General features: G+C 44.1%; 1 protein-coding gene across 9 annotated transcripts in view; it reads right to left on the bottom strand.

Moving 5' to 3' along the window:
* The window catches only part of BRSK2 (BR serine/threonine kinase 2), a 427,682-nt gene that overhangs the window by 177,624 nt on the left and 224,339 nt on the right, over positions 1-25,719 (bottom strand). The gene's annotated exons all lie outside the window — the stretch shown is intronic.

Below are 25,719 nucleotides of genomic sequence, written 5' to 3'. Positions count from 1 at the left end.
GCAGAGATCTAAGTGGAGGTACGAAGGCGGCTTTCCACCTCCCCTAGCCTGGGGCTTGCACCGGATAAGCCAGCCTAGGGTACTGCATTAACTTGCACCTAGATGCCGATGACCCCACAGGCCGCTGAAGTCGCCAGGAATTGTGGGAGCATAGGAACACTGCAGCCACACAATCCTCCACTCCCAACATGCCTCTTGCATTGGAGTCCCCCATGAGGGCTGCCACAGAGCTTGCTACACTTGTCAAGGACTCCCTCTAGGCCAGGTGAATTCCCTGAGGAGGGGGGCTCGTAGAGTGGCTTAAAAGCCAGTTCTTTTGGCTCCTTTGGTATGAAGGAGTGCCCATGCAGTGATGGAATTTGGTCCTCGGTCTCATGCTCAGTTTATCCTCTGGTCCTGCTCTGAGATTTTCACAGCTGATATCCCTATAGTAAAGATGTACACTAAAAAGAGATTCATCTTCCTGTATCTATTGCAATGTAAGAACATTGTTATCACCAAGTTTCTCTCTACTCTGATACCAATAGGAACTGAGCTTAAGGGCAAATTCTTTTTGTTCCCACTCATGTCAATGCGAACAACACACTTGCATCCCAGAGCAGAAATTCACTCAAAGTGCAAACCTGAAAAAAAATGACAAGTGAATGCTGAAAAGAAGAATGGACGCAAAGCAAAACAAATGAAATACAAAAGGTCTCAAGGTGATGCTAAGGTGATGGACACATCAAAACTTCAGAGACAGAGAGAGTAAGGAAAATGCTTTTATATTTAGAACATTGGTTCAACAGAGCCAGAGTTAAAACTAAATGAAAACCGCTAACTAACCCAGCAATCCCCTTGTGTTCACCTGGCATAATCAGATTAAAGAAGGCAGAAAAAAATCATTTAAAAATACATAAAAATGAATGATATAAATTAAAAAGCACCACAGAAGTTATGTAAATTGCATGCCACAAGGTTTTGTTTTTTGTTTATGAAGAATGTGTTTTCAATTTGATGGAGAGGCATCATTATGGAGGGAATTCGAGGCATTTCAAACAGTATAGGCATTCATTAAGAATTCATTTTCAACAGGAAGGCTGAAAAAATATTAAAATTAATGAGGATGGGGGGGGACTTTGAAGATGACAGCTTCTTGCTAAAAAAGGCATACTTGATGTTAATCAGAGGTGGTTCATAGACCAGCACTACCCTCTAAGCCACTGTCAGAGTCTCCAGGCCCAAGTTAATGTTGCCTCACAGCCCCTATGTGCCAGCCCAGTTTGCTCAGGCAAAAACATAAGTAATACCCCATTACAGGCAGATCCTCCTGCATCACCAAGGTGTTACAGAACAGGGATATGTTGGGGGCATGGGCATTCTTACAACCTGATGACTCTGCACTGCTGCAGTGGCCACTATGTGGGCTATTCTGAGAGGCATAAATAAAGTCCATGTCAACAGGCTAAACTGGTCTCCAGCAACCTCTAAACAGGGACAGTGGATGTTCAGCACTCTACCATCCCATTTACAACTTCTGATAAACTTCCACTGGCTTCAATGAAACCAGGATTTGGACATAAGACAGCCTCTTTCCATCCCTCATGTCATCCATCTTCTGAAGAGGGAAAAGACAAGTAGTCTACCTGTATAATAGTGATGGGCTTGTGTGCTGTCTCAGGGGTGCCCAAACAGTATAAACCTTGCCATTAGTCAGCTCCCACGTTGTTCTACAAGGATGTCACACGGCAAAATAAATGTTTTGATAGGGGTTTTTTGCCCCCTTCTTGTTAATTTTTTTAAACAATTGTGTTCTTAGCTCTGTTGTTTGCACAACCCCTGTGCAGTGAAGTTGAACAGAGGATCTGTAGTCAGAATCCATCATTTTATTCACACCTCCACCTCTGACTCACAGTGCATGACCTTGGAATCAGAATTTTGCTACAGAAAATGTGTTAGACATAGAAGTTTCAGTGGCATAACTTAGTGTTGCTACTCTTACTAATATGGCAATCCTAAATTAATGCCACTGTGTAACAGGGTGTTTAGCCCATTAAGATAGGCCTTGGGTCCAGCATTACACATTTTGCTCAGCCCTGGCAAATGCGAGGAATAGGTGTTCCCTAGGAAGATGGGAATTGTAGGTCTCCACAACAAGTCATGCCAGGAAGGGGGCCAATTTCTATAAACAGCTCCCTTACTTATCCTGCAGAGATGCCTGCAGAGAGTAGGAGTTCTTTGGTCTTTCCAGTGATGAATCTGGGAGCCAGGCAAAGAAAATGATGGATGACTAAGAAGAATCCCCAACAAAGGAAAGCTTGTTTATTTTGGGACCTGGATTCAGACTCACTGTGGAAACCTGGAGACTCCAGGGGAGTAGGCTGGGGAAAGAGGTTTTTTATTTTGGTCTTTGTTTCTTTTGATTTTGGTAAAAGACCACAAGGATACAGAGCAGGAATGAATGGACCAATCCAGGCTAAATCAACAGTGGGACTTTGACATGGTATCCTGAACAGGGGTGGCTTAGTTTGGCTGGAAAGCCAGATAAAGACAAGTGGAAAGGCTGTGGAAACCCTTTTGGGAAAAGAGGGAAGCAATGGGACTGAAGAAAGTCTGCTGGAGCGAACTGGAAGAAGTGGACTTATGCAAAGAAGCAGAGGAGACTTGGGGCCCAAAAAGGAAATGGGGGTATAATCCAAGGCCAAAGCTCTCCACAGAAGGTAGGTGGGAGATCCCTTTCAATTGCCTGGCCTTCCAGTGGAACTGTTACATGATAAAAACCTGTGTAGCACATTATCCGGTCCTCCTCCTTGATTTAAAGGTTTTTTAGTGTCATATTCCTCTCTGTATTGTGCTCTTCCTAGTGTCATCAATGAAAAGTTTGTGCCTTTCTAGCCATACATAATATCATGGAAAGAGGCAGTCTTCAGGGAGGAGATGGCTACAATGCCATGTACGGACACGGCTCAGAAAAGAACTTCAGGGTCTGACTTAAAGCCCACAGAAGTCAAGGGAATGTCTCTCATTGACTTCAGTGGGTAGTGGATCAGGCCCTTAATGAACACATTCATGTCCATACCCGGGACTTAGCTGAAGTTACTTTAAAATAACAGGTGTCAGCAGCAGCAGAACAGACGGTTTACAATTATATTATTACTTCTGATTAATATTTGTGCAGCTTCCTTTATAGTTTGGCATCTTCTACAATAATATATGAAAATGGGTTGAAAAGACTGCATGAAAATTTTCCTTGAGGACTCAATTGACCCAAATACACAGTTCTCCTGCTCTGAGTTCCCCATAGGGTGCAGAGAGAAAAACTGTTTCCCCCTCTCCTTCCCCCCCACCCCTCAATTCCATACTGCTGCATTGCAGGACTGAAAGGTCTGATTATCATGCAGTATTTTCTGTTGATGATGCCTGTCCTCAAATTAAAATTACTCCAGTACTCCTAGAACTTCCAAAAAGATCTGTCTCCTGTTATTTTGGGGGCATTAGTACCTTCCTGCATCAGGTGTGCTTAAAGTAGAGGTTGGTTAGTAGTATGGTTAGAAAAGTGACTACATAAAAATGGTACCTTCTTAACCAACTCCTCTTGCTTGTTGTATATTCAGAGTTAGTTCTCTACTTAGCGGAGGGCAAAAATGAGTTTTTAATACTTAAGTTGGCTCTGAAGAACTAGCACAACCATGACAGAAGGAGCTGGTTTCTCCTTCTGGCTCACGTACCATCAATACAACTAACTAACGGTCAATTGCAGAATCTTTGCCTTGAGGTATACCCAGGTGCATACCTGTGTTGCACCTTAACTACACCTACAGCACATCTCTGTTGGGGCAAGATCACTGGTGGTAATGCATAAGCCAAGAAGAACCAAACTTAACTTTCAGACCCCCGGCTGGATGAGTTTGTGAGACTGGCAATTAGAAAAGCCACTATTTTCCTTCTAAACTTGAGTTCGTTTGGTCTGGCAGCCACTTAGACACGATAAACAGGGAAGCTCACAATGCCATTCATTTTTATGCCATTCACTTTTCAGAGCATTACTATCCATGAGTCAGATTCTCCCCTGTGTCCCAGTTTCATTCAGTGCAGGGGAGAACCTAGCCCACGGACAATAAAGCTCTTATTTATGTACCTTGCTATTACATCTCAGTCTTCTGATTATCTAAATCCCAGTCATCTCATCTGGGATAATACTACCCCTACTTCCAGAATTTAGCAGGAGACTGTAGCTAAAATTATGTTTGGTACCTGTTTGTGTAGGAGTCTTAAGACAAGATATAGGTCCAGCTCATGAGTTAGCGTAAATCAGAGCAGATTCACTGGCTTCAATGGAATGGATTTACACCAGCTGACCAGCTGGCCAATAACATTCAGGGCATTAACTACACAGAAGTGGGGCACTGTGGTAGAGGGGAAGATGAAAGACAGGGGAACCAGTGTGAAGTTAGGACACAAAGATGTGGGAGAACACGAGAATAATAATACAACAGAAAGAAACACTGATGGCAAATGGAGTTACAAATAAGAACACAGCACTTAAGAGAAATGTTTGATCTGTGGCCCTCGCTGAGATGGGAATAAAAGTAACAGCCCGTGTGTGTAGAAAGCCTACCTGGAGCCCACTTCATCAGTCACACTGTGCCTCTCTGAGGTCAGCAGATGTGATAATGAAGTTGCTCCAATCCTCCTGACACCCATTTGGCCCAGTGAAGTGTCCTGAAAATTCAACAAGGCAGGAATCATTTCTCATCCTTTTTCAAAACTGAATTCCATATCACACTTCCACCGGGCATCTAGTCTAACACTATGCAAGAGGCAAGCACTTTCTAACACTGTGGCTTGGAAGCCCAAACACAGGTGACAAACTGGTTCCTATCTTCCACTCTCACTGGTTCATCAAGTCAAAGAACAATAAAGGAACACAAATAATACATTACACTTCCAGAATGATAGGAAGTTTAAGCGGGGGGGGGGGGGGGATGCAAAAGGATGAGAATACTGAGATTCACATAGAGTGGGGGAGGATCAGAGGCTACATTGCTTTATGAAGAAGAAAATTTAGTTTAGCCTATAATTAAATGGATGAGTCTGCAAAGCCAGGCAGGTGTCAAGAACTGGTAAATTGGGGGCAAGATGGAATCAGAGTGAAAACTGGGAAATGAAGTGCAGGTGAGGGGAAATACTCTGGGTTTTTATTTACCATCTGAGGATGAATATTTATTTTATGATCCTGTGTTGTAGAACTAAATCCCTGGAATTGTTGGGAATTCACCACTGTCACTCCAGTGTAATGCCATGTAACTCCACTGATATCAAGGGTGTTATATCTATGTAAAAGTGGAATAACACAGTGGTGAATCAGGCCTTATAAACATACATGCATTTCTTTTTCATCGGCAAATGTCAGGATGCATTCCAAAATTACTACCAAACGTCAAAGGTCTTTGGAGCAAGCAGACAGAACTTAGAGATTGACTCCAATCCTGTGTGAAGAGGGAAAAGCCTGCTTTTTGGGCTTTCCCACTGTGGACACACACAAGGATAACATCCCATTTTATTCAGAATACTATGATCCCTGAAGTGTATTTTCAGCCCAGGCAGCCGCCTTCCTTCTCATTTTAGTGAGGCAGAAGGCAATTTTTAGAATAATTTTCAGATGAGTAGGAACCTCAGGATTTAAACCACTGTTATTTGTATAGCATCAAGCGTGGCGCACTGGGCATCTCTCACATTGCAGTGTATTTTAGCAGCCATGGCTCTGACCACATTCCCCTTCTAAACTGCTTTTCCAAGAGCACTTATAACTCGTTTATTTTTACACTGAACTTATGAGTTCCTAGCAGATTTGATTAGATGAGATTTCATTGGTTTTTCCTCCCCTTTTTGTTAGCACAAACATATCAGAAGACTCATGTGGAGTATTGGACTTTGTGGAGAAAGAGAGGCTAACTTTATACACAATCAAGCATTTTCTATTGCAGTCTATGCCCTGTGGTGCTTTGGGTGGGATGTCGAGATGCCACAGAACTCTTTGCTTTCTTCTTGCATCACTGTGGCATGGACTGAGAAGAAGGTGCCCAGAACCATAGCTGCATTTACCATAATGAATCAAATTGGCTTTGAGCAGTTTAAACCAGCCACTTGAAATTACCATAATAAAGTTTCAGCTTCTAAGGTTAACAGTCTCTGTATATGCACAGATATTCCGCCTGGAACTCACTTAAAAATAAAAGCAACAAAAATCAAATAATCTCATTGAGAAGAGGGATATTATGGTCTGAAAAAATATATGTAACGTGTGGAGCAAAAGTGCCGGGGTTGAGTAAAGATCATCTTTTATAGCTACAGGATCAGATCATCTGCGGGATTTATTTCACACAAGAGACGTCACGGGGGTGGACACTCTTGGACCAAATTCAGTCCTGGTGCAAGTGGATGAAATTCCATTAAACCAGTGGGAGCTGCATCTGCTTATGCTAAGTCTGACTTTGCCCTAATATCTTTTATAGAATTTTAAACCCATGGGATTGCTGTATTAAAATGAATTAAAGTAATCTGTGTGATGACTGGCAAAGTAACCTGACTGGTCACATCTTCGCCAGCCAACACATAGTTATTCCTAATTTTCTGGCTATAAAATCCAGATAATTGTCCCACTCTACTTGGCACAGGTGAGGCATTAGCTGGAGTACCGGGTCCAATTCTGGATGCCACACTTTAGGAAAGATTGGACAAACAGGAGAGAGTCTAGAAGAGAGCAACAAAAATTATAAAAGAAAATAGAAAACCTGACCTACGAGGAAAAGTTGAAAAAACTGGGCATGTTTAGTCTTGAGAAAGGAAGACAGAGGAGGGACTGGTCTATATGTTAAGGACTGTACTAAAGAGGACAGGGATCAATTGTTCTCCATGTCCACTGAAGGTAGGACAAGAAGTAATGGGCTTAATCTTAAGGGCAATTCAGGTTAGATATTAGGAAAAACTTTCTAACTAACTTTCTAACTATGCATTTACCATAATGAATCAAATTGGCTTTGAGCAGTTTAAACCAGCCACTTGAAATTACCATAATAAAGTTTCAGCTTCTAAGGTTAACAGTCTCTGTATATGCACAGATATTCCGCCTGGAACTCACTTAAAAATAAAAGCAACAAAAATCAAATAATCTCATTGAGAAGAGGGATATTATGGTCTGAAAAAATATATGTAACGGGTGGAGCAAAAGTGCCGGGGTTGAGTAAAGATCATCTTTTATAGCTGCAGGATCAGATCATCTGCGGGATTTATTTCACACAAGAGACGTCACGGGGGTGGACAGGGTAGTTATGCTCTGAAATAGGCTTCCAAGGGAAGTTGTGGAATCCCCGTCGTCTGAGGTTTTTAAGAACAGGTTGGACAAACACCTGTTAGAGATGGTCTAGGTCAGTGGTTCTCAACCAGGGGTCCGCGGTCCTGCGGCTGAAGCCCCGATCGCCAGCTCCCCATGCGGGGCTGAAAGCGGGAGGTGCAGGGCTGAAGCCAGGAGGCACAGGGCTGAATCCCAGAGCCCTGGTGCTCCTTGTGAGGCAGAAGCCCTGAGCCCATGGGCAGAGCTGCGGACATGGAGGGCATTGCCCCCCCCCACCTGCAGCGCAAGAGCAGTGCAGTCCTGGGGGCAGCTCCACACCTCTCTCCCCCATCTCCTCTCCCTGCCCCTGGCCAGGTCGGCGGTGAGAAGCTGGAGCTAGGCAGTGAGGGGCAGCTGCTGCTCTGGCTGGTGCCATGGAGCACGCAGAGGCAGCGTTCCCTCTACTCCTGCCGGTGCCCTGGGTTGAAGCTGCTCCTCAGCTCCCATTGCTCCTGCAGAGCTTCTGTAAGAGCCGCCTGGCGCTGGAGACCCGGCTCCATGGCTGGCAGAGCCCTCCGGGAACAGGGACCGCAGGGGAGTTCTCCCAGCACACAGCCCCTAATACTCCTCTCCCTACACCCTGAGCTACCCCTCTGCCCGCACACAGCCCCTAGTACCCCTCTCCCTGCATGCAGAGCTACCCCCTCTGCCTGCACACAGCCCCTAGCTACCCCCTCCCTGCACCCACAGCCATCCCCTGTGTGCACACAGCCCCAGCTACCGACTCCCTGCACCCTGGGCTACCCCCTGTCTGCACACAACCTCTAGCTACCCCCTCCCTGCACCCTAAGCTGTTTGCAAGCTTTTTGAGCTAAGCCCCCCACCCTTGGGTTATAATTTTTGGTTGCACCTCCCCAAGGCTCCTCCACAACCCAGACTGGTGGGTGGCTTGCTGAGGTGAGTCGGGGGTAGAGGTAGCACTTCCTCTCTGGACCCCACCATGTGGAGGTGGCTCGAGCCCCACTGGCCCCTGCCACCCAAAAATAGAAGTCAAACTTCACCTATGCCCAAGGCCTCTGCCCCAAGACTGCCCACCCCCCTGCTGGGCCCTGGAGTTTTTATAGCATGTCGAGGGGGGCCTCAGAGAGAAAAAGATTGAGAACCCCTGATCTAGGTTTACTTGGTCCTTCCTCAGTACAGGGGGCTGGACTTGATGACTTCTCAAGGTCCCTTCCAGCCCTACATTTCTAGGATTGTAAAACATCTAGGTCAAATTCAGATTTGTGCACGCAGCAACAATCTTGAAACTTCCAGTCACCCAGGCCCTTAAGTTCCTGAATCTCACCAAGACCCCAATTCAGCAAAACGTACTGAACTTAAAGCATGTGATCAAACTCATCCCTTTTCAACACAGCACTTAAACCTGTGTTTAAGACCCATAAGACATAAGTACATGCTTAGCAAAACATTTAAGCACATGCTAAGTTTTGAATAGGGATAGATTTAATCATGTGCACAATAAGAACCTATCTTCTTCTACTTCCTGAATCCTCCCGTTCTGCTCAAACTCAAATCCTTGATTCCTCTACAATGGGCCCAGTTAAAAAGGATTTTTAACTTTTTTTTCAGGCAGATAAGAGCTACTTATCAATACTCATCATATGAAATATTGCTAGAAACTGCAATATCTTATCTGCTCGTAAAAAAAAAAAAGGTAACTTTTTACTACATCTCCGCATTTGCCAGGTGTGTTATTCTGATTGGCTGTTAAATTATTTACTTTCAAGTCCTCTACTCAGTTCATGCCTGGTAAAATTCTTTCAGTTATACTGAAATCAACTAAGTTACTCTGAATTCATCCGGGTATAAAGGAGAGCAGAATTTGTCATGTGTGGGTTCTCGAACAGCACAGAAAATACTCTCTAATTCTGTCTAAATTACATAAGCTCTTAGACAGAGGGAGAATGAAAACACAAACATTTAGCCTGCATATTTATATGGTAAAAAGCACACACAAAAATTACAAGTTACATTTTCCCTAAACAAAGGCAAAACTGCACTGGAGCGCCATCTAGTGAGGTTAAAAGCTATGCCAGCAGAGGAGCTGCACTGGGAGTCGCAAATGTGGGAAATTAGAAGTAAAAAAGCTGTATATTCCAGGCCAGAAAGTACTGGCTGCGTAGGCAGTGTCATCTAGTGGAACAAGCACATTACAGGCAGTCAAGAGGTCCTGAGTTACAATCCTGGCTTTTCCACTAAACTTGCTATGTGGTCTGGGGCAAGTCACTTCACCTTTATGACTCAATTTCTCCACCTGTAAAATGGGGATAACAACATTTACACCCCTACTTCACAGGGGAGTTATAAGGATTAGTTGATCTCTATATCGTACTTTGATCATGTAATGTGCAAGATGAATACTGCATCTGAAGAAGTGGGTTTTTACCCACGAAACCTTATGCCCAAATAAATCTGTTAGTCTTTAAGGTGCCACTGGACTCTTTGTTGTTTTTATGAATACTAAGTATTCTTATTACAAAATATTCTACTATAGTGAAAAATGTATTGAAAAATCATCCTATTAAGCAAGCTACTCTCTTAAGAGACCACCTTAAAGTATCCCCAAACATAGGAAATATATAGGGGAGTCTTTCCACTGACTTACTGGGTTTTGGATCAGATCCATATTGACTGCAATTCTGTTCCATCTTCATGAGAAGACCATTAAGCAACTGATTTTTGGTGGTCCCTTAGTGTTAACTTGACAAGTCTCACTGTATATTGAGTATTTATAACAGATACAGGAAGCATGTACTGTAGGATTTTTCCCTTTGCCTAAATAATCCTATACTAACCTACATCAGAATACTGAGTAAAGAAATCCTGCATAATAAATGGCACACTAATCACCCATGATTTAGGCAGGAAGAGAGAAATTAGGAAATACCACACTATTTGTAAATCACGATTCACCCACACTCAAATTCAGATCCTCAGCTAGTATAACCTGGCAGAACTCAACTGAAATCAATGGAGCTTCACCAATTTACACCAGTTGCACATAAAGATCTGGCTCACTTGCTTTACAAGCCAGCTCACTCTGAAAATGAGCCCACCTACTCACACAGTTGAACCTATATACAAGAGGTACCCTCTTTTCCTGTGGACAATCACCACATTCCACACACACACACATTCTGATATGATCATATTCTACACTTGTTAATATAACATCCCACTCACTTATTGTTGCTAAGTGCCCTGGACCATTATATAATCATACTAAGTAGCAGTCTATTCCAGATTCAAACAGCACCTTGTCCACGCTGGATTCTTTGCTGAATAGGTGGGAGGAATTCTGCTGTTTATGAAAGGACTGACTGCTCTGGAAACTGAAGTTCCCTATTTAGCCACAGAATAGGAACACATGGGTAGCTGCAGTGAAAGTCTGTTCAAACTACTGTGTCTCAAAATTGAAAATTTTGTGACAAAGAGTACCTTAACTGGAAAATAGGGTTTCAAAGAAACTGAAATTTTTCAAAAAAAGACATTTTTACCTATTGTGACAGCGTCAGGCCAGATGGCTACAGGAGAGTAACAGAAGGCAGATATATTAGCCCCAGGTTGAGTAGGTCCCTTTTCCCTGGGTAAGGTAACAGGGAAGGTTCCAGAATAATCAGGAACCTTCTGGAGACAATTAAGACAGACAGGCTGATTAGAACACCTGCAGCCAATCAAGAAGCTGCTAGAATCAATTAAGGCAGGCTAATCAGGGCACCTGGGTTTAAAAAGGAGCTCACTTCAGTTTGTGGTGCACATGTAAGGAGCTGGGAGCAAGAGGTGCTAGGAGCTGAGAGTGAGAAGGCGTACTGCTGGAGAACTGAGGAGTACAAGCATTATCAGACATCAGGAGGAAGGTCCTATGGTGAGGATAAAGAAGGTGTTGGGAGGAGGCCATGGGGAAGTAGCCCAGGGAGTTGTAGCTATCACACAGCTGTTCCAGGAGGCACTCTAGGCAGCTGCATTCCACAGGGCCCTGGGCTGGAACCCGGAGTAGAGGGCGGGCCTGGGTTCCCCCGAAACCTCCCAACTCCTGGTCAGACACAGGAGAAGTTGACCTGGACTGTGGGTTCATGAAAACAGCCAAGCTGAGGGCTGCCATGAAGCTCCAAGGCGAGCAAATCCGCCAATAAGTGCAAGACCCACCAAGGTAGAGGAGGAACTTTGTCACACTGTATATAGGTAAAAAATCCTGGGTATGTGTTTGTTTTTTATGGGGTTTGCCCCACTTTCCCACCTTTTGTAACGTTTTCTAACTGACAAAAGTGGGAAGACAATTAGGAAGTAGGGAAAAGTAAGTTTTAATTGCACATTAAAAAGGTCTGAAAAATGGAGTTTCCCCACTTTATCAAATCCCACTCCCTTTTCCCAGTGAAAAATGGGAGGGAGTAAAAAGCCAAAAAAAAGGGGGTGGGTAGGAGAAACACCCTGAAAATTAAAAAAATTGGATATATTTTTTTTCTTTTTTAGGTTTATAAAACTGCTTTGAAAGTGGTGCCCTCGGCAGTGAGAGACAACAGGAGGTTAACGAAGGACAGAAGGGATTTAGGAAGGCAATTCAGGGACAGCTGAGCAGGAGGGTAGAAAGAAAATTCATCAAAGAAAAGAGATAAGAACATTAGAATGCGGGGATTTATTTCAGGGGCATTAGTAAGGAAATCTGAGAAGAAAAAAACTTTAAAAGTAGCTTTAGCACAAAATATTTGAGAGATGGGTGACAGGGCGCAGACTTCCTCAATAGTAAGTAGTTTATGCTAAACACCCCTCCCTCCGCCCCCCCCCCCCCCACTCTGCATTTCCACCCACTGATCAGCACTATACATCAGTCTCTTATATAGAATTCATTGTGACGATCTCCTCCTGGATTCCACGGAGGTACTTCTGAACTGTAGGATCTGACCCGAGAGCGAATTCTTCTAGGGAAGCTGTAAACAGTTACACACCCGAGTGATATCCCTCCCTTCTTGACTTGCTAGCCCCGGTTACTTAGTTACACAGAACTGCAATCTGTCCAGCAACACACGACAGATAGCCATTAAGAACTGGGGCAAAAAGTTAAAACGCAACCACCCCAGATATAGTTAACAGCCAGAAGCTTTCCTGGCCCACAGGCATCAGATGAAACTCGGCACGTTGTCCTGTTGATTAATTTTGCCACTGCTGAAGCCTACTGTTCTCTTTTTTTTGGCATTTGGGCCTGTCCTCTTGTCTGCGGGGAACCAGCAGATGACAGTTCTGGGCATGTTTCTGCCTGTTGAAGCAGTGGGAAAGCTGAAGTCAGGAAAAATTCAGGATTGACATGCTGGCTTTTTAGCTGAATGCACAGAATTGGAGTTATGTGGGAAGCATATCTTTAGTGCGCCAGGTGTTTTAAAAGAAGCGCCTGCAAGTGGCACCTGTTAGAAATAGAAGGAGGAGACCTATCCCATGTCTTTCTGATAAGACTTTCCCATTTTAGAGGTGCCCGGACTTTCCAGAAAGGTGAAAAATCCACAGGCATTTCAGTATGAAACCACTGCGTGACCTTGATGTAGCCTGGCATATTTGGCCTAAATTTTCAAAAGTGACCAGTGATTTAGGGGACCCAACTTAAAACACTTTAAAAGGGTCTAATTTTTCAGAAAATTTGAAGCACCTGCCTTCTGAAAAAGCAGTCCCCTTTAAGGTGTCTCAGGTTGTGCATCCACAGATCTTGAGTCACTTCCGAAAATCTCCATCTCTGTCTGTGGTAACACATGGGAACCCCTTGGAGAGGCTATGGAACAAACATCACACAGTGAGATACTGGCACAAGGGGCAAACTTTAAGATTAAACTCCTTTCCATCTTCCCAGTGGTCTGTGTGAACTTAGGGTGAATACCACCCAACATGACTGTTTCATTGATGTATGCTGATGCTATCGTTACCCCTCAGCATGGAGCCACTGCCTCGTCAATGCAGAGGCACAGGTTACCATCAAGTGTTAAACAGAAAACAGGTCAGGAATGCAAGGTGTCCTAATATACCAGGCAGGTTAATTATGGATACCACTGCCTTCTAAGGGTAGAATCAGCCCACATATGACTATAGTTATGTCACTATCTAGTAGCTTGCCTAAAAAGAGAATAAGTGAGCCCATTAGTCCTGATAAGTAAAAAATATTTTCCTTTAGTGGAAGAGGGTGCTGCCAGTGTTTTTGCAACTGAAGGTTATGAGTTCTAGTCCCCACTGCAATGCAGTGTGTGCAGTGTAGCTGAGGACACTAGTATCTGCATGAAGAATGCCTATGGTCAGAGATCACTGCCACGTGAGCATGCTTCATGCACAGACCAACATATCAATATTGTATCCACAGTGGATTTAGCTTCTCCAACGTGCCAGGAGGCAGGGGGACATGATCAGACCTAGCATCTGGTGGTTCCCAGAAGCAAAGAGGAAGTACTCAAATGCCTAAAAATCTGCCATTAGAGAGACAGATGAGCACGCTCTAATCGTGGCAAAGCAAGAGATAAGTATGCTGTATCCGGCTCCATCTGATGGTTCTGGGCCTAACTGTTAACTGAATCGGGATTGAGCCCTTCCAGCTTTTTCTCAAATTCTTGCCAGCTCTTTGTGGCCAGGTGCTGGAAAGACAGACTGAGGTCTGGTCTATGCTTAAAAGCTTTGCTGGCATAGCTTTGCCAGTTGCAGTGTGAAGACTCAGCCCATGCTGGCAGAAGAGTTCTTTTAGTGGTATGGCTTATACCCGAACTAAATAAACTGTGTAATTTCCAGCATAGACAAGACTAAAGTAAAGTCTTCGCTTCAACGGCTTGTCTCAGATAAGCAGGAATGTATTATAGTTCTTAATGGGGCCTGGACCAACATTGTGATGCTTGTGCTGGGACTCAAAACTCAGGGCCTGCGACTGTGCTCAGTCCATCCTACTTAAAGACCAATGCGCCATTAATCTGAGAGGTTTCAGAGTAACAGCCGTGTTAGTCTGTATTCACAAAAAGAAAAGGAGTACTTGTGGCACCTTAGAGACTAACCAATTTATTTGAGCATAAGCTTTCGTGAGCTACAGCTGACTTCCTCAGATGCATACTGTGGAAAGTATAGAAGATCTTTTTATACACACAAAGCATGAAAAAATGGGTGTTTACCACTACAAAGGGGTGGGGGGAGAGAAAACCTTTTGTAGTGGTAAACACACATTTTTTCATGCTTTGTGTGTATAAAAAGATCTTCTATACTTTCCATAGTATGCATCCGATGAAGTGAGCTGTAGCTCACGAAAGCTTATGCTCAAATAAATTGGTTAGTCTCTAAGGTGCCACAAGTACTCCTTTTCTTTTTATTAATCTGAGAGGCAACACTTGCTATTCCCATCCTGGTTCTCTCCCAGGCAAAGGCTGCCGGTGAGGATTCTGGGCTGTGCAATATGGACCACCACAAACTGAGACCACCAAAATAATTTCATTTACAAACCAGCAAAAGATTTTGAAGTGGAGGGGGAAAAAATGTGCATTAACCTATTGTGCTGATGCTGAATTGCCCTTGCTTCCTCTTGAAATCTGCTCCTGAAGCATGTGTGCTCTGTTGCAATGCTGAGGCATCACCAGTCTCCTGTAACTTCTTACAAACTTGCTGTGAACAGATACCAGCATTATGATTTGAGGCATGGCTGACATGAAAGCAGAGAAGAGTTGCCTTTGATACACAAATTACATCAAGCCAAAATGGATACTCGCTCTGCCCCAGCACAGAGAGGAATGCCAAACAGGAGTTGTGGTGCAACCATGGCTAACATTTAGATTCTTTGGTCAGCACGGTGCTCAGCTTACTACCTGCATGTGAAATCCACCCTGGACTTTGTTTTCACTAACGCTGGGTAGAAAAATTGGGAACAAGGCAAGGACGTGGCAAACTAGTCTATCTTTCTGATGAGATGCAAAACTGACGTCCTGACCCCTTGTGTTTATTACCAACCTCATGGTGCTTTACATAAGAATTTGGCCTCCCTAAAATTTCCTACTGTAGTTCCGGCTGGAGAATCAGGGCTTAAATTAAGCAGGAGCTGTCTGGAGTGGAGCTCCGGTAAATATTTTCAAACTTCTGGGGCAGAAGCCCTGAGCCCTGGCACACCTCGTGGGGCTGTAGCCCCGAGCCCCAACACCCCCTGTGAGGCTGAAACCCTGAGCACCAATGTCCTCCACAGGGCTGAAGCCCCGAGCCCTGGAGGGGGCTTCAGGAAATACTCAATGAGAATTTAAGCCCCGTGGAGAATATACTCTGAACCTTCCCATTTCAAAATTTAAAAACCCGGTGCTGTTACAGAACGGCCACTACCTTTCTTCTAAATCTCAGTGGTAAGGGAGTGATTCATATATACAATCTATAAAGCATTTCCATCAGGGAGAGAGGGGTCACATTCACACAGGGTGTCTGTGCAGGTGATCAGTGCTGCGAAGATGGTGCATTGCTAGGACTCAACCAGAATCCAGTCCTTTATAGTACATTCCTTTATGCAGTAGCTGCAGGCATGGAGCAGGCTTATTCCTCGGCCTGTTGTAGTCTGATTGGAGATTAGAGAAACCAGTCTGAAGCCTAGCTTTGGTTTCTTACTCCCTGGGCCAGACATTTGGTGGGAATATGATGGAGGCAGTCAAAAGGAATGGATAAAAAAGTGGCTTTTACAGCGCTCTCACCGGGTCAGGGTGTTAGAGTGTGTGAAGACATAGATGATATAAAATAGAAAGCTGGGCTTAGCTAAAGGTATACAGACTGTCTGAACCTTGAATTCTGAGACCCAACCGCATGGAGAGGTTCTATTTGTCTACCCAGTCATTATGGGCCTGATCCAAAGCCCACTGAAATGAATAAAAAGGTTCCTGGTGACTTCAGTAGGTTGTGGATCAGGGCCGTGTAGCACACATAATTGCAGGACCCTGAGTAATGCCTGAAGGCGGTAGATTGTGTGTGTGTTTGCAATTGGTACCATAGATGTTTGAGCCAGACTGCTGTTATGTCAATTTGTGGAACTAAAAGTAGGAGAAAAAATAGGTCCAATTATTGCTATAACTTGCCTAAATGCGTCAATTGATCACTCTAAATTTAGAGAGCGAAAGGCACCATGTATTGTTGACAGGTTTGTTCTTCTGACAGGTACAGCCTGTGCTCTTGATTCTTGTTTAATTCCCCTCCTAAAGAATAACTCAAACTGTGCTGAGTTGTGGGTGTGGTGGAAAGAGGAGGAGGAGAGCGATTCTTCTCCGTAGGAAAACACAATTATCCAACTTCTTTAACTGCTCCAACAGATGACAAGTGAGTGAGCTTTCAGTGCCACTCGCCAGCTCCAGATTAAAACAAAACATTCTCCATTATACATTCAGTAACAGATACCTAGTCCCAAACTCCCTGTGGCAGGAGGAAGCCAGGGAAAATAACCCTTTTATTTCCTCATGTTTTCCATACAGCAAGGTGCTTTTTGTTTCTTTGAACTTAGAAGACAGAATATCACTTATGAAGTTGTGCTGCGCTAAATGGGTTGTTACTGGAATACAAACTAGGGTCGCGGGGGGGGAGGGGGCTGCATGTGTGTTTGTGAACTCGAGCTCCTTGATGAGTGCCAATCATTCCGACAGTTTATTCACCACCTATACACTGTCAAACACACACACAGGCAGGCACACGCTTCTAGTCTGCTCGCCTCCAGAGGTAAAAGAAGACAAACCAGTTGTAATTCTCTAAACTGAAGATGAACCAAAAAGAGGGTTTGTGTGCGATTGTGTGTACGCACACAAGTGCACTCCGCAACCTGCAAGACACCGCTGGTGTTAAAGTGAGCTGGAGTGTGTTTGTGTGCGTGCATACAGCAATGTGGAAGTGATCTTCATATAAATCTGAGAGTGTGCACGCACACTCCACAACATGAAAGAGCCTGCCCTTGTAAATGTGAATGTGAGAGAGTTTGCGTGTGTTTTGGGGGGAGGATTTTATTTAATTTTCCTGTTTAATCAGGATCTTTCCAAGGATATAAAAGTCTTCTGGGTGGTTCTCTTTCTTCACCAACATGACAACCTTATTGTGATAATGTTTCCGAACCCCACACCAGGGCCGAAGCAGGGGAAAGGCTGGGGCAGGAGCAGTACTGGGCCGGGAAAGCTCTGTGCCTCAGGCACTGCGAAGCATGCTGCTGGGGAAAAGAGCTGTGCAAAGAGAGCTCCAGCTCAGCAGCGCAGACAAGCGGGAGGAGAGAAGTCAGCTTCTGAAGGAACACTGCCCTGCAACAGTAGGAAAAGGAGCGCTTAGTGAGGCGATCTGGTTGTGAGTCCACCCCCTCTGCTTTTTTTTAGGTATCAGCCAAGAGGTAGGGAGAACCTGTGAGGGGCACCAGAGGATCACTTCCATCAGCCCTGAGACTCTGGGGTAGAGCCCTGCAGCGGGATAGGGATCCTGCGGGTCCCACAGGACCCACTGCCATAATAGCGAGAGCGGGTAAAATGTACTCTGTTGTGGGCTGGATTAGGTGGGCAAAAACCCCCCAGACTGCAGTAATTTGTGGGTTTATGCAAGTTTAAACAAAATGCAAGTTTAGCTACACCTGCTGTTTAAATTGACCTTATTATCATTCACTTAGAAATACATTTTAAACAGAGGCTCCAACTATCAAAAAGCTAGTGCTGTGAGCAGTGTTTCTGTTAAATGTTTTTCAAAAACAATAACAATCCTGACATATAAATAACTTGAATGATAGGTTTCAAAGTTCTAAAAACGATGTTTAAGTGGTTTAAAAAAAAGTCCAGGTTTTTTAAAGCAACTTATTTTATAATCCTGAAAAAAAATCTGCACCTTTTAAGCAAAATGGTGGTGCAATTTGTTTTGACATTCCGTGTGATATACACCTGACAGCAGTTTGCCATAAATGGTGTTTAGCAATGTAAAATAAGTTTTTCTTTTTTTAAAAAAATAAGGTTTTAATACTTAAATTTAAGCGAGGGATAGAAAGATTTGATGTCTATTATAACAGGAGTTAAAGTATTTTACATGGTTTAAGCAAAATTTGTTGTATTCTTTTAGTTGTAAAACTTGTGTCTGAATTCCGTTTATATATATAATATATTAACCAACTTTTTATGTTTTAGTAGCATGAGGGAATCTGTCTCTCTTGCAGGACTGGCAGGATCTAAGGTTTTTGCAGGCAGAAGTGGGATAAAAATGGAAGACACAATGCGGGAGCAGGTGGGCGTGGGTATTGTGCGCTGGGCTAGGAGTGGGATTAAAAAAATAGTCCTGCACAGGGCTCTACTGTGGGGTTTGAAACAAAGGACTATAACTAAACAGTAGCCATACTCCAAACTGAGGCACTGGGTGTGGTTGTAAGTGACCAAGAAGAAGGGTGGGAGAGGTAGATAAGCTGGAGGATAGGGATAGGGTTCACAGTGATCTAGACAAATTGGAGGATTGGGCCAAAAGAAATCTGATGAGGTTCAATGAGGACATATGCAGAGTCCTGCACTTAGGACAGAAGAATCCCATGCACCGCTACAGGCTGGGGACCGACTGGCTAAGCAGCAGTTCTGCAGAAAAGGACCTGGGGATTACAGTGGATGAGAAGCTGGATATGGGTCAGCAGTGTGCCCTTGTTGCCAAGAAGGCTACAGCATATTGGGCTGCATTAGTAGGAGCATTGCCAGCAGATCAAGGGAAATGATTATTCCCCCCTATTCGGCAGTGGTGAGGCCACACCTGGAGTATTGCGTCCAGTTTTGGGCCCCCCACTACAGAAGGGATGTGGACAAATTGGAGAGAGTCCAGCGGAGGGCAACAAAAATGATCAGGGGGCCGGGGCACATGACTTACGAGGAGAGGCTGAGGGAACTGGGTTTGTTTAGTCTGCAGAAGAGAAGAGTGAAGGGGGCTTTGATAGCAGCCTTCAACTACCTGAAGGGGCGGTCCAAAGAGGATGGATCTAGACTGTTCTCAGTGGTGGTAGATGACAGAACAAGGAGCAATGGTCTCAAATTGCAGTGGGGGAGGTCTAGCTTGGATATTCGGAAACACTATTTCACGAGGAGGGTGGTGAAGCACTGGAATGGGTTACCTAGGGAGGTGGTGGAATCTCCCTCCTTAGAGGTTTTTAAGTCCTAGCTTGACAAAGCCCTGGCTGGGATGATTTAGTTGGTGTTGGTCCAGTTTTGAGCAGGGGGTTGGACGAGATGACCTCCTGAGGTCTCTTCCAACCCTAATCTTCTATGATTTTAAGGTGAACAGGAGGTGGCCTGAATATAGGCCATCCTACAGTTTCACACTTTCAGGGCCCTGGGCTGGCATCAAGTGGCGCAGGAGGGTCCAGGTCCCCCTACCCATCTCAGATTCCTGGGATGGGCAGCACTAGGGGGTTATTGACAAGGAAGCAGACCCAGCTGAACTCCATTCAAGGGACTCAGGACACACTCATCTAAAAGAGAGACTGGAGCAGCAGGCCCTGACCATTAGACCTGCTTACTGTACAGCCAACCCTCCTAAACTTAAAATCCATCTGTCAATCATGAGAACAGTAAGCAATACAAGCCAGCCAGTGCAGTTTTTCTAAATCAGGAACTCTGACAGGTTTGGTGGGTTTTTTTTTTCAAAAACCTCTTTTTCCTTAAGGCTTTTTTTTTTTTTTTAATATAAGGAAATATTATTTTCTCTCATACTTATTATTTTGAACACACAAATGTTCCAGGTCTCTTGTGTCCCAGTGTCCTAGGTTCATCTGAACACAGTACATTGGAAAAATAAACGGATTTTCTGTTTCTCTGGTAATCTGTACCTACTGGGTGAGATTTTCAGAAGTGGCCTAACTTCGCTTCCACGGCAGACATACAGTCATCGAGTTTAAGGCTGGAAGGGACCATGAGATCATCTAGTCTGCCCTCCTGGGTATCACAGGCCACCGACACAACCCAGCACCTGCACACTAAACCAACAACCAAAATGAGACCAAAGCACTGCAGCCCACAGGTGACTAGAGTATTATGTACCATAGGCAGAGAATAGGAGGGATTGAGATGCACCAGTGCTTAAGGCCCCCGCAATGGCAGGGAAATGATTAAATGAGATATACTTTGGCAAGTGACTTGAACCCACACGCTGCAGAGGAAGGTGAAAAACCTGTAAGGTCATTGCCAATGTGACCTAGGAGAAAATTTCTTCCCCACTCCACATGTGGAGATCAGTTAGACTGAAGCAGGTGAGCAGGAACCAGCCAGCCAAACCCTGAGAGAATGCTTGGTGCCACCTCAGAGTCCCACCCCCGGTTACAAATGGTAAAACTCCAGCTGACTGCAACTGGAGCAAATTTATGCTAATGGAGAGTCCATCTGAACTCCCCCTGCCCTCAACTGGGTCTAATTCAGCCCTTGTGTAAGAGGATGTGACTCCACTGAATATTGACCTTCTTATACTGGGGTTGAATTTGGCCCTAATGGCATTGTTTAGCTCTAAGGACATGTCTACACTGCCCCACAGTTCAGACTACAGGATTGTATAGATATGCCCTAAAACAGAGAGAGAAAGAGATTAGCTTCCCCCTGAAGTTTTTTTGAACTCCTGCTATAGGTTTTGGTTGGGTCTGTTGATGAGACACACTTGTCTTGAACCCACACAAAATGTCCCTTATCACCTCGTCATTTATGAGGATTTTATCAAAAGCAAGCTTTCAAAACTGAATGCCAGAACGGAAAAAAAACCTAGAAAAGTCATAAACAGGTTCTCTTTCGGTGTACCTTTGCGACCAAATGCTTCTTTGTATTCTCACAGCCTTATCCAAAGCCCATCAAAGTCAATCAGGACACTTCCATTGCCTTGAATGGGCTTTGGATCAGACCCCAACTTAGCCATGTGGTCAGCTAGTACAGTCAAGCTGATAGTCCAAAGATTAACATGTTTGGAAGCTAGGCATTCCAAGAGAAGACTATGGGTTCTGGAATTCCCTTCCCTGCCTTGGACTGACAGGACTGACCTTTAGGGCATGTTGCCAGGGCAATGTATTTATTCAGTCTCTTCCTGAGGAGAGCTTTTCTGTGGTGGCTCTTCTCTAAACCCTCTCCAGTTTTTCAAAATCCTTCTTGAATTGTGGTAACGAGAACTGGACATAGTATGCCAGTAAAAGTGGCAACAGTGTCATATACAGAGGTAATATAACCTCCCTACTCCTACTTGAAGTTCCCTGGTTTATACATCCAGGGATTGCAGGAGTCCTTTTGGTCACAGCATCACACTCAGAGCTCATGTTCAGCTGATTATCCACCAGGGCCCCCCAAGACTTTTTCAGAGGGTCACTGCTTCCCAGGATAGAGCCCCCTATCCTATAAGCATGGCCACATTCTTTGCTCCTAGATGTGTGACATTACAGGGAAAATGATGAAGGGGGTCCACTCCCCTGAGATACTAGCCTCCATTAAAAGCCAACACACAAGGCAAGATGTAAAATAAATAAAGGACACATGCACACAAAGAAAGGCAAATGTAGGTCAATTCTCTGTTGTCAAGCCTGTGCCTGCCTGTGGTTTTCTCAGGATCCCTGTGTGTCTAGGCAACTAATCAAAGGCCACCGTCTCTTTCCCACTCACCTCTTACCTTCCTCTTGGTGCCACAAGCACAGCCTTTCCAGGAAAAACATTTCACGTGACGGCTCACCAAAAACACATTGAAACAAACAAACAAAAAGCAGCTGTGCATATTCTGGCAGTGTTTCAGGTGACTTACAGAAACTTTCCAAATACACCTCAGCTATATCAGAGAGAGGGTTCCCTGTGACACCCACACACTGCCCCAACTAACTGCTTAAACCCAGAAGGGCTCCTTCCTATACAATTTGGGAAGTTATCCGAAGCAGGATGCATACCTTACTTCCTGTTCTTCTGAGAGTCCCCTTGTGGGAATGGGTAATACTACCGTTGGTAAGCTCTCGCTCTAACTGTGGAAATCCAATACCCGTGCCCTAGGTTTAATAACGGTGGTTTGAGCTACAATTCAAAATAATGATCACTGAACAAAGAACCATGATTTGCTTTTAAGTTTCATTACTCATGGATAAATACCACATCCTGAATTCTCCATTGCACTAAGACCACTTCACATCACTGTAGCAGAAAATTATGCCCACTTTCCAGCTCATTTAGACTACCCTTCAATTGCCAGGGTAGTGAAAAGAGGCTGTAACACAAGTGGAAATCATGTCCTGTGAGTCTTTCCTATACTCCTGTTACACATCTCTTTCTCTGGAGGGATATATAAAGATTCAGCTCAAGCTTCAGAATAACATGCTGACAGGATACATTCACCAGCCTGTGGCAGTGACTTAAAGCTGCAATTTAGCCAATCAGCTACAAGGCCAATTCTTTATAATATTACTAGCACCCCTTGCTGCAGTTATTCAGGGCCCCATGTGTTCTGTGAGTCCACTGCTGCAGAACTTGCTGTAGAATTGACCGCCTGCTGAGAAATTGTGCTCCAGAATCTAAACGTCCATTTAAATAAACATAACTATGTTTCTTATGGTCAGGTAGAAAATCTTGGACGCACGAACAAAGTATAAGCTCATGCCTGAATCTGCAGATAGGCTGAAACAGTAGCTCTGAGAGGGGTGACATGATCACATTAATCTCAAAGGGGGTATTAACTCTGAAATAAAAAAAATAATAACCTGTCACCACTGTGAACGAACCTCACTGCTGATTATTTTTAGCAGAAATCTCCTACTTTTCTGTCTATCTCACAATCCCTAAATCCTTTCCACACCTCTGTAGGTGCCAAAAGCCACAACTGCTCCCAATCCATCTGCCAAAAGCTCCAGCATCACCTCTGACAACTGACATGATGCAGTGAGGCACTGACAGTAGACAAGTTTGCCGCAAATTCAAAACCTGAAAATACGAGGATAGCATAAATGAAATGGAATTTAATATTATAGTAAATAACACAAGGGCTACTATCCTGTACTACCATTTTCATTTTTAATTCATTAAAATCCTCCTTTTTAAAGTGCAAATGATGCTGGTGCAGAACTTCCAATCTGCAGCACCACACAGAGTGCTGTAGAATCCAGAATGCTAGCTATGGAGTTCACAAGGTCTTTTTTAGATTTAAAGCGACAGGATGCCACAAACTCCATCTCCCCACCATGTTTGGAGGACTGTGAATGAGCAGCTCATAGAGTAACTCAGCTCTAGAGGATATAAACTTAACATGCAACACACAGGCTGAGATGTTCAAAACTGACTAGGCAGTTTAGTCACACAACTCATGTTAATTTCAGTGGGGGTTGTGTGGCTCAATTCCCCTGTTGGCATTGAAAATCAAATCCACAGGTTGCAAATTTGTATTGTCAGTAATGGCTACTGATTTATGGACATTGGACTCTCTGGGCCAAGTTCTCCTCTTGCTGACAAATAAGAAGTAACTCCATTGAAGTTAATGAGCCAGGTCCCCATCTGGAGAAAACTGCCATAACGCCATTGACTTCAACAGAGTTACTTCTAATTTGCACGAGGGTAAATGAGAGAAGAATCTGGCCCACTGTGTCCACAAATCAATGGATGCTACCAAACATGTAGATGGATGATCCAGCTCAAATCGGTTACACCAGTGCAAAAGTGGAGTGAAGTCAAAATCAGGCCCTCTGTCTTTTGTACGGGTCTAAGACGTTACACATTGTTGTTGCTTCAACCTAAAATCAATGTTCCAACCATGACAGAGGTGGACCTATGCAAGAAGCACGACTCTCGGATTTATGCACAACATGAAAGTGTAAGAACACCAAGTGCCTACTCCACAGACAACCCATACACATCTGCTTAGCAGTCTACCTACAATCCAGTCCCTTTAATGGGGCTCACATTATACATTTACTGCAGCTTCATGCTGCACCACGCCTGCTCTTGTGTCATCTCCACAGCGGCAGTTCTGTTAATTGAGACCAGCTGCTTCAATTCCGAATTATTCTCTCCAGAAATATTGATAGTATTACGCTATGATTAGAAAGCACTTTACCAAATGCCTCTCAATTCTGCAAAGTTCAGATGAGGAGCAGCTGTGGGGAGAAGGGCCAGTTCCCTGAATGTACAAAACACACACAGAAAAAAGGGCTAGCTGAAAAAATACTGGAGAGAGAAAAGCTCTAAGAAGCAGATACAGACAGAACAACAATGGCAGTCCTCTGCAGGAGAGAGCTGCATGCTGTGTGGGCCACTGGTGCTTATTTTAGATGCTGAAGGGCAGACTTCTTCCTTATGCTCTAGGGTAAATGGCCACAGTTCTGCATCCTCAATACTGCAGGTGGAAATGTTTATCAAATCCATTTCAGAGGTAGACTAAGGAAGGTTCCATGGATCTGGGCCCTGGTTTGGGAGAGTGACTGTGGAGAATGCAACATTTGGATCCACTGACTGAGGTGAGTGGCCCATTGGCAGAGAGAGCTACGGCCTGCCATTGGGACTGAGGAGCCAGAGGGAGCATTTGCAGGATGGGACTGGCAGCATATAGCCACACACTATCTGACCCCACCTTGGGCTTCTTCCCTGTAGCTGCTGACTCTGCCCTGTAGGCTCTCAGCCAGCTGGCTGGCAGCAGCTGTATTGTGATGTTGTAGTATGAATTGGGAGTAACTGAATTCATGTCTCCTCAGTTCTTCTCCTGAAGAACTGAGGATTAAAATAGCTAATAGTCCTCCCCAACTTAATTTAAGAGAACCAAAGCCTCGTCTCTGACTGTCAGACATAGAGCAATCCTGAAAAGACATTTGGTCACTACATTTATGTAATAAATGAGATACCCACTCCACTTCCATATGCTATCGCAGCCTATTGAGTATGCAGTGGAGAGCCCTAGTAAGAGAAAGTTTTGTGGGCAGTGATGTGAAAGGTTCAGCAGGAAATCACAATACATGGTGTCCTGCAGAGAAGAATTTTGCAGAATTGCACAGGGAATGTGACACTCTTCAGCACTTATCCCTGGAAACAAGGGCCACCAATGCATTACTCCAGTTTTACACATAACTGGAGTAACACAACAGTGAATCAGCTCAAAACAAAGGGATCACTTTGCAATGCTAGAAGTTCTGCTTTGCCCCCCCTCAATGAAATATCAATGAGACAAATAACATCTTTGATATAAGACACGGCACATTAAAAGGGTCTCACAATTAACATAAAAATCATGTTAAATAAATTCCTTATCTGTGTTACTAATTAATCAAAGTATTAAAAGTCTAGTTTAATGTTTGCCAGGTATGCAGTTTATTTACTTTTTCATTTTACTCCCCTTAGAAAACGAAACTAGACTGGGCAGTTGCCCTTTAAGTTCTAGTTTTGTTGCCAGTCTATTTCAGTTCCTGGATT

The sequence above is a fragment of the Lepidochelys kempii genome, chromosome 6 (genome assembly GCF_965140285.1).
Source record: "Lepidochelys kempii isolate rLepKem1 chromosome 6, rLepKem1.hap1, whole genome shotgun sequence".
Lineage (NCBI taxonomy): Eukaryota > Metazoa > Chordata > Testudines > Cheloniidae > Lepidochelys > Lepidochelys kempii.
This window is presented reverse-complemented; position numbering and strand designations above follow the sequence as displayed.